At 42.6% G+C, this 10,000-nt stretch overlaps 1 long non-coding RNA gene across 1 annotated transcript in view; it reads right to left on the bottom strand.

Annotated features, from left to right (window-relative positions):
• Positions 1 to 10,000, bottom strand: part of LOC135115844 (uncharacterized) — a 35,586-nt gene that overhangs the window by 17,723 nt on the left and 7,863 nt on the right. Inside the window, exon 2 of the long non-coding RNA XR_010276071.1 lies at positions 3,112 to 3,187. This is a non-coding gene — a long non-coding RNA (uncharacterized LOC135115844). The remainder of the gene's footprint in view (positions 1 to 3,111; positions 3,188 to 10,000) is intronic.

The raw sequence follows: 10,000 nt of genomic DNA, 5'->3' as shown, positions 1-10,000 counted from the left end.
CTGCAAGTGTATCGTGAACCGCTGTCTCGCGTCCACCTTCTCCAGGACGCAGGCGGCCACCACAAGACCGCAAAATAGAGACGTAACACAGAACCACCTTCTGCAGATGCTGGCGTGAACCATAACACTATTCGGGGCTTCCCTACTCAGTGAAGTGGGCTGGTCTTTCATCAGCGGAGACTCGCTGCTGACTATTCTCGCACCGCACACTGCGTCACATTCACGTAATCGCTCTGCAGTGGTTGTTCTCCTTATGAACTGGCATTCACTAGTTACAATATTGCTGTGTATCTTGTAACTACTTTGGATGACAAATTCCCTTTGTGTCTTGGCGCCGTTAATGCGTACTGGCCACACTCGCCAAGAAGAAATGAAGCCTGAGATCAAAAGGACTCGCTGCGAGGCGTAGCCGCGCATCACCAGCAGCCACACTCTGCTGCTTGGGAACGAAAACGAGGGCAACACGTCAGTCCTCACCTGAAGCAACAGCGTGGGAGTCTCCTGAAAATGGCCCACGGGCTCATCCTCATTGGTAGTTGTTTTCGCCAGCTGGACGGCCCCGGGTGTCGCCCAGAGGGGTGAGTGCCGGGTTCTCCTCGTCCACATAAACATAAACTTCTGGGAAGCATGACATCTATTTTCACGTTATTACTTAACCAGGTTCTGGGAATAAAGGAAACACATCACGATCTTGACTGTTTACACTGAAATTTAATGGAAAGCTTCCTCCAATGACTGATTTAAGACTGCATATGGACGAGCTAAGAAAAAGGAGCACTTAAATTTTGAAGGATTCCAAGATTGTATCGACACAAGATTTCGATAAACTGAAATTGTTTGTAAGAGTCTTCCTAAGTAAAATTGTTCATAATAAAATGCAAAACTTCATATTTTGTTATCTGCTGTTTGTAAAAAAAACATGCTTTCTGAGTAGGTAAGTCCCGGAAATGGAAAATCGCAACCTCTTGGATCACCCGCTCCCCTCACACCTTCCATACCAATTACTGTGACAGTGACAGAGGCGGCACTGGCGGTACGAGCAACACAGCCAGGCAGAACCGTCACTGGAGGCTGATGTACTCAACTCATGCCACCAGACGACGGCCTTTGCTGAACTGATTAATTTGATTCTTTGTCAATATGTGAAAATAGAGAACTCTTAGAGGCAATAGTTCAGCACACGCTGAGTGCAGCGCAGTGTGGCTTGGTGTATCATTAAGTGCTCCATCACAGCTGCTTATATCACACGTTATTCGGATACTTCAAAATTAATTTGTGATGAGTTGATCAAACCGGATTTTTCTTATTAACCAAAAGCATTAATTAAATGGATATAATTAAGTCAAAACTCAACAATAAATAATCTAAAGTGGAGTGCTAGTATTAATAAAATTCATAGAAATAGCAGAATAATAGAATTAGGATGAATACAGAGCCAGCAGGAAGTGTAATTAACGATTGGTTCCTTTATTAAAGTAAACAGAGTGTTCAGGAGTACGAAGTTTAAGGATTGATTCAACAAATCGAAATATTTACCCGTCAGAATGAAGGATAAGCCGGAAGGCAATAATTCCAATCAAGATAACTGTGACTCAAGCTAAAGTTTTATTTATTCATTTTTTGTAATATCAATACAGAAAAAATCAAATGAACTTTCTAATTAAACTAAGACACCTACATGTGTACTCTAATAATATTAATCTTTAAAAGAAAGAGACAATGATAAATAAGAGTAACAGCTTTTATAATATCTCTCCATATCTTAACAAAGAAACAAATACCATTACAAACGAAATCAACAACAACAACAACAACAACAACATTTCTAACAGCAGGAGCAGCAATAGCAGGAACAAACAAAGGCCTTATCACCAGCCTGAGGGAGAAGGAGGAAGGATGGGAAGGGGGAAGGGGGAAGGAGGGAAGTGGAGTAGGGTAGGGGGACGTCGACCCAGCAAACAAACAGCCATTAATCGAAAATACAATTCATATAAATCAATGACGCGAGAACGAGACGTATGTGTAAACAATTAGTGTTTCTTTTGACGAATGAAAACATGAGGTGAAGGAACTGTGGAGGCCGTGGAGGGGGAGAGCGAGAGGGAGAGAGAGAGGGAGACAGGGAGGGGTTACATGGAAGGAAATGGGTGAGGAAAGAGAGGAGCGGGGAATAGGAAGAACAGTGACAGGGGAAGGAGGAGGAGATAAAGAGGCAGTGGTTATCTAAATGTTTACTGATGGCGAACACAATACCTGGGCCAATGGTGGTTTTCTGACTGTTTTTACGGATTATTCTCTCTCTCTCTCTCTCTCTCTCTCTCTCTCTCTCTCTCTCTCTCTCTCTCTCTCTCTCTCTCTCTCTCTCTCTCTCTCTCTCTCTCTCATACCACTATTTAAAATTAAAGTGCGTATTTTTCTTCTTAATATTAATTGCAAACCAAAACCTGTGTGTGTGTGTGTGTGTGTGTGTGTGTGTGTGTGTGTGTGTGTGTGTGTGTGAGGAGTCCACGCTGGCATACCACACCTGCACTAAATAATCCAACACTCCCTCATCGCCTGAATATTCCTCGTGAAAACCCTCAGGTACATAAAAGAGGAAATATTAGAAAGATGATAGCGATCTGGTGATTTATTATTATTATTATCGTTGTTGTTATTGTTGTTGTTGTTGTTGTTGTGGTTGGTGGTGGTGGTGGTGGTGGTGTTATAGTTGTATTGATAGTAATAAGAATGATAAACGTGATATAATTAACAACAACACCAACAACAATAACTACCACCACCACCACCACAAGCACCACCACTACTACATAACTAATGCCACTAACGCTACTCAATATTAAATCTAACCTCACTGAGCCATAAACAAGACAAAAATACCCGAACTGGCACCCATCCATCGCGGCGGCACCGGCGTGACATCCATTACTGGCCTGTGAATTACTCCCTCCCTCTTTCAATATATAATTAATGGCACCCTATCCAATCACGCCTCACCTCAGCCTTAAAACACCTGGCAGCCTGTCATTACCTCAGATAGATGCGAGTCACCTGCGGAAGGGGAAGGGGAAGGGGAAGGGGGAAGGGAAGAAAGACACGTCCCATACTTACTTAACCCATAGCCCAGTGGCACTTCATCCATCAGGCAGCGTGGCACCCCTTGGCGACTCATGGCACCGGCACTCACCTGGTGAAAAAAACGACAGGTAAGTTGACCTCTGTTTAGTAAAGAGTGGTGATGATCGGGTGGTGATGGGGTGGCAGGAAGGCGTGGGAGGAAATGGGGAGGGTGAGGAGGAGGAGAAAGAAAAGAAAGAAGAGGAGGAGGGATGGTGGTGGTGGTAATGGCGAAGCAAAGAGCGGAGGAGCAGAAAAGGAGGAGAAATAGCAAGGGCAGCAGCAGGAAGAGGAACAGGAACACGAAAGATAGATACTGAAGTAAGAAAAGGAAAAGAAGTACGGAGAGAGGAGGAGGAGGAGGAGGAAGAGGAGAGAGGCAGCTGGTATGCAAACCCTCTCACAAAAGGCAACTCCAAGCGGCTTACAAACTTCTTTTGAACAAGAGTCTCCCACTTGCGTTCTGAACAGACAACTTTGCCTGCTGACTGAACGAGAGAGAGAGAGAGAGAGAGAGAGAGAGAGAGAGAGAGAGAGAGAGAGAGAGAGAGAGAGAGAGAGAGAGAGAGAGAGAGAGAGAGAGAGAGAGAGAGAATTATAACCCTATCATCCATAATAAAACCAAGGTATACACACACACACACACACACACACACACACACACACACACACACACACACACACACAACACTTTACACCCAGACTGACCTCCTTGCACCTTCACTGGCCACACATGTACACTAGTAATTAGTATGCCAGGTACGGAACACCTTGACACCACCCCCACTGCCTCTACCCCTCTTTAATGACTCGTACGCTTGGAGTCTCACCTGGTGGGACTAATTAGTTCTCACCTTAAGTGCGGTGACCAAGGAGCAACAAGGGCGACACACCTGGATTATTTCAGCAGTAGGTGAGGTAGGTAAGTGTGCGCCTTCTACCTGGCTGAGTCTGGATCCTATTTGCATACTATAAGATGTAAGTCTCTCTCTCTCTCTCTCTCTCTCTCTCTCTCTCTCTCTCTCTCTCTCTCTCTCTCTCTCTCTCTCTCTCTCTCTCTCTCTGTATACGATGGTCTTTTTTGTTGTTATTTTTACGTGTTGCTTTGGTGATGAAGTTAAAACTGGAACACACACACACACACACACACACACACACACACACACACACACACACACACACACACACACAATAACGTTAATCTTTTTTTCCTATAAATGTGAAATAAAACAAAATTTTGATCCCTCTCCTTTTTTCCTTCTTCCTTCTTTTTTCTTTTTATTTTTTTTTCTATTCATCGACCTCCATTCTCTACTTTTCTTTGTTATGTCTTCTCCTCAGAGAGAGAGAGAGAGAGAGAGAGAGAGAGAGAGAGAGAGAGAGAGAGAGAGAGAGAGAGAGAGAGAGAGAGAGAGAGAGAGAGAGAGAGAGAGAGAGAGAGAGAGAGAGAGAGAGAGAGAGAGTGTTCTCGTGAATTAACATATGAATGCATGACGTAATAGAAATCAGTGTGATACAAAGTGTGATACAAAGAAGAAGGAATTATAAAGGAAAAGATGAAAGAAATGAAGAATGAGCGAAGAAAAGAAAAAAGTAGAAGACTTCAAAGGAAAGGAATATAAATAGGAAGAGAAAAGAAATATAGTCGGACTGAATGACAAAAGAGTCGATTAATAAAGAAGAAAAAACGAAAGGAAAGTGACGAAAAAATAAAAGATAGTTCAATTGAGACATTAATGAAAAAAATAGAAAATAAAAGATGACTTGATAGAAACGCTAAAAAAAAAAAAGGAAATAAAGTAAAGAGGAAAAAGCAAGAGAAACCAGCGGGAGAGAATGAATGAGCGAGGAATCCAAAGTGTGAAAACAAAATAATGATTACAAATGATCGTCAAGAATGCAATGGCTGGAGGGCGATAATTCCGAAATAACACGACCAGCGAACATTGACGCGGTGACATTTTAGCGCCACTGATAACACTGCCTCAATGCTTCCGTTCTCTAAGTGCGAGTTTCGAATGACTGATACTACGACCTCATCATTCCCTTAAACAGCTGAGTCTCCCTAAAGTGGTACCCCTTAAGATCCTGCTTTCCAATCTACACCTGTACACTTTAGCTCGAATTTAAGGAGGTACAGAGAATAAGATACAGCAAAAATACCTGTTAATCTATAAAAGGGCACTTCCTGGCCACTTAAGACTTGCCATTTGATATCATTATCCATGTATTTATCCATTCTTCTCTTGTAACTAATACCTGAACACTTACAACGTTCTTAGTAAGTTCCACTCGTGTCTGACTTCCTCTTGAAATTATCTAATATCTACGTACTTACAACGGTCTTATCAATCTTGTTTCATTCACCTCCGACCAAACTAATCTACTCATCTACACGTCAACAAAAAATTTATCTACTTTCCACCACACACACAAGCACACACACAATTTTCCTGCCTTTCCCACCTCCTTCCTCCCCCACTGCTTCCCCTCCCTCTCACCTCTCTCCCCCACTCCCTGCCCCTCACGTCACCCCCGACTCTCCCTTCATTCACTTCCTCGCAAGTCACAAGTTTTTATTCATCCTCTAAGTTATGTTATGTTACGTATTTATTTCGCTCCATCTGTTTTTGTATTCATGAAATTCTTGTAAAGGAAGTGAATGTTAAACTGAGGTTCTGTTACGGGGTTTTGAATACTTTTTTTTTTCGTTTTTTTTTCGGTGCGTGGGAAATTTATTACAGGTTTCGGCGATAATTTCCGGTATTTTACGTGCTTCTCGATTCTTATTATTAGTGTGGGGTGATATTTCGCTTTCATTCTTCGCCCCGAGTCGTGTTTGCTTCCTTCGTATTATTCATTCCCGCATTACGCCGCGCATATAACACACTGCCATTTTTTGAGTGTGCATGTGTTGCTTTTTAACACACACACACACACACACACACACACACACACACACACACACACACACACACACACACAGACCCCCTCCTCTCTCTCTCTCTCTCTCTCTCTCTCTCTCTACCACCACCACTACCACAAAACTCGCTTAGATATGCAAATGAAAATACTTTATCGTTGTCGAGCTGCAATAATGGCCGGGGCCTTATTACCAGAAACACAGAATATAACGTTAAAAACTCATTAAAACAAACGATGAAAATTTTATTGCATATTTAATGGTCTTTTTGGAGTTACTTCACTGCGTTTGCTTCTGAGAGGGGGAGAGAGAACGAGAGTGAGAGAGAGAGAGAGGGAGGAAGGGAGAGGGAGAGACTCGGTGGCCTCAGAAGACACGGAGGAGGAGGAGGAGGAGGAGGTGGTGGTGGTGGTGGTGGAGAGATGAGGTATAACAGTAGAAGGGAAGGGAGGAGAGGGAGAAAGAACAGATAGGAAAGGAGAGATAGGGATAAGGAAGATAGAATTGGAAGAGAATGGTAGGAAGATGACACAGAGAGAGAAAGGAAGAGAAGTAGCAAGGGAGAAGAGGGAAGATAGAACTGAGGGAGGAGAGAGGGAAAAGAGACCAGGCGAAGGGAATAAGGGAGAAGGGGCAGATGAGAGAGAGAGAGAGAGAGAGAGAGAGAGAGAGAGAGAGAGAGAGAGAGAGAGAGAGAGAGAGAGAGAGAGAGAGAGAGAGAGAGAGAGAATATTCAGTACAAATGTGGTTTGAACTAATATTAGGATATGTGACTTAACACGTATGAAACATGTCTTCCACCCCGACATTTTGGTTCCGGAAAAGTAGCCGATTTACAAGTTTCGTAAGTAATTTAAGGGGACGACAAGATTTAGAAACACCCGCAGCACGTAAATTGAAGGCGCTGCACGTGATCTACGGAATACGTACGTGATTTATAAGGGCGTGAAAGATTTATACCGCTGTACTTTAAGAGGTAATGCGATTTCAAAGGTACGAACTCGAATTAAAGAAAGACACAAAGAAAGACGTGGAATTTAAGGTCTTAGTGTTAGTTCTCTCGGCAGCGGGAAGCGAGTGACACGCGTAATAGGAATGTACACGTGGCAGATTACGGCAAGCTATCTTAATGCCTGTTGTGTGTTATGTGTTATGCTCGTTTGTTTAATTCTCTTATTATTACTGTCGTTATCGATGTTGTTGTCAATACTTTTCCTATTGTTGTTATTGATGTTGATGCTGTTGTTGTACTAGTAGCAGTATTGATTGTTGTTGTTGTTGCTGTTGCTGCTGTCATTACTATTCTTGTAGCAGTAGCATTACCAATAGCTACAGCAGCTGTATAGTTTTAGTAGTAGTAGTGGTTGATGTTCTTGCGATGGTGGTGGTGGTGGTAGAAGTAGCTGGCGTTGCGGTGCTAATCTAAGTAATTGCAGCTGTTAGAATTTCTTGACACAATAGGAACAAAAATAATAACAAAGAAATAAAAAAAAAAAAAAATAGACTGCTGCACACACACACACACACACACACACACACACACACACACACACACAGTTTCCTGGAATTGTAACTACTTTTTCATGTCTGCAGCCACGGCGTCTATAATTATTCGCTTTTAGCATATAATAATACTCCTTGCTTCCTGGTTCTCTCGCTACTCCATATTTACCTTCAATTTACTCTCCCCTCCTTGCTCCTTCAGCCTCCTTGCTCTAATTATCACTCTTTCCTCATCATTTTCCACCATTCGTATATTTTTTCATATTATTCTACTGGTCAATTGATGCCCTCTTTCTTCTATTTGTTCCCAGTTATTTCTTTATTACTTCGTTCCTTGTACTTTTCTTCTTTTCATTTTCTTGTTCCTCCTCCTCCTCCTCCTCCTCCTCCTCCTCCTCCTCCTCCTCCTCCTCTTGACCCAATTACTCTTTTCTTCCGTAATATTTTCTGTCCTTTGTTTCTCTACGACATCAATACAAAATTTGCGCTTGTTCTTTCTTCCTTCGGCATCTATTTCAATCTCTCTCTCTCTCTCTCTCTCTCTCTCTTGGTGCTCTCCTTCATTTTCTTATTTTCTCTAATAATTACACCATATCTCATATCATTAGTGGTATAACGAAATAATACAAATGTTTTTAGCTTTAATAACTACCTACTATGTTTCACAACTGATGACATCATCGTCTCTTCTTCCTATTCCCATTTTTTTTTTCATTTTACCTTCTTCATTTAACGTTATAATCACAATCTTTTTCTCCTCTCACCTTCCTGTTGCTCCTCCTCTTCTTCCACTCCCTCCTCCTGATACTGCTTTATCTCTTCCTCCACCATCTCCTACTCGTATACCTCCTCTTCCTCCTACTTCTCCATCACTTCCTCCTCCTCCTAATATAGATTATCCAGAATAACAATATGGCTGCGATGTGGCTTCACGTTCCTTTTAATTTCATTTTTATTTCGTTTTTCTATCATCCGCCGCGCCATCAAACAGGTACAATACACTCCCGCCTGAAGCCTCCGACAGGGTAGCACAACTGTAATTATTTCTGACCCCAACACAGGCAGGTAAACCCAATACCGCGCGTCTCCAAGTAAAAAAAAAAAAAAGATTAAAAAATACGTAAGATTTGTAAAAAAAAAGTGCAAAAGATACATCGACTTCTTATTTTTTAGAAAGGGAAAATGAAGATAAAAAGAAACGCAAGAGAAAGAGGGAGAGGGTTCACTTAAAAAAAAGAGCAAAGAAAGCGGAAGAATAAAAGCACAGAGACAATAGGTATCTGGTTTCTGAATAATAAGAAAAAAATGCCCGACTTGGTGAAATATTCCATTATTTACATGTACAATAGCGGCGGTGGAAGCCTTTCTGGCCTCTCTTGATGACACGTCTTACCGAACCCTCCCTTCTACTCCCCAATCCACCCATCTACTCACCCTCCCCTCTGCTCCCCAATCCTCCCCACGATTCACTCTCCCCTCTGCTTCCCAACCCTCCCCTCAACTCATCCTCCCCTCCTCTCTGCTACCCAGTCTTCCTCTCCGTCTTTCGATTCTCCCCTCCGCTACCCAATTTTCCCCTCTACTCATCCTCTCCTCTGCTCCCCAGCCCTCCCCTCTACTCCCCTTTGCTTCCCAACCCTCCTTTCTACTTTCCAACTCTATTTTCTACGACTCAGCCCTCTCCCAACAATCTTTTATATCTCTTTCTAAGATCCTCCCACCCCAGCACCCAAAGTTCCTCCCCAACTGTCTTCTACACTTCACTTTACTCCCCGACGCTACCCCCAGGCTCTTAACGCTCGAAGTTCCTCCCAAACTATCTTTTTATACTCCCCCTTCCCTCCCCAACTATCATTCCACCCCCTTAGCACTTAGAATCACTCCCCAACTTTACTTTTTCCTCCCCTTTGCTCCCCAGATCTTCCATAATAACAAATCTAGTACTGAAAGTCTCCCCTTCACTGTGTTTTATACTCCCCGACTGCTCACTTATTCTCCCCAGCCTTATATACGTAACACTTTCAAATTTAACTGACTACATACATTAAGAAAACCTATCCAAGTATTCTTCTCCTATTAGGTGAATATATTGTAGTATCCCCCTATTTCTTGTAAACCCACGTTATCCTTAGCTTCCTCCCTTCCTTCCTTCCTTCCTTACAAGTTATCTTCTCAGTATTCTCCACCAGCCACCGTCTAAAGCTTTAATTAATTTATCCTACAGTAAGGCTTTAGATATATTTAGTTTCCCTATCCACCTACAGACATCTAATCCACATCTTTAAGTTCTTCTTTCATATCCACATTAGTTTCCTTATTCATATCATTACTTTCTTCCAATTGACTGTATTGTGTGCCTCGGCCTCCTCCTCCTCCTCCTCCTCCTCCTCCTCCTCCTCCTCCTCCTCCTCCTCCTCCTCCTCCTCCTCCCTCTCTTCTCAGCCCAGTGTTTCTTCC

Source organism: Scylla paramamosain, chromosome 30 (assembly GCF_035594125.1).
Source record: "Scylla paramamosain isolate STU-SP2022 chromosome 30, ASM3559412v1, whole genome shotgun sequence".
NCBI classification, from domain to species: Eukaryota; Metazoa; Arthropoda; class Malacostraca; order Decapoda; family Portunidae; genus Scylla; species Scylla paramamosain.
The sequence above is the reverse complement of the archived record's forward strand: the minus strand, read 5'-3'. Positions and strand labels throughout refer to the sequence as shown.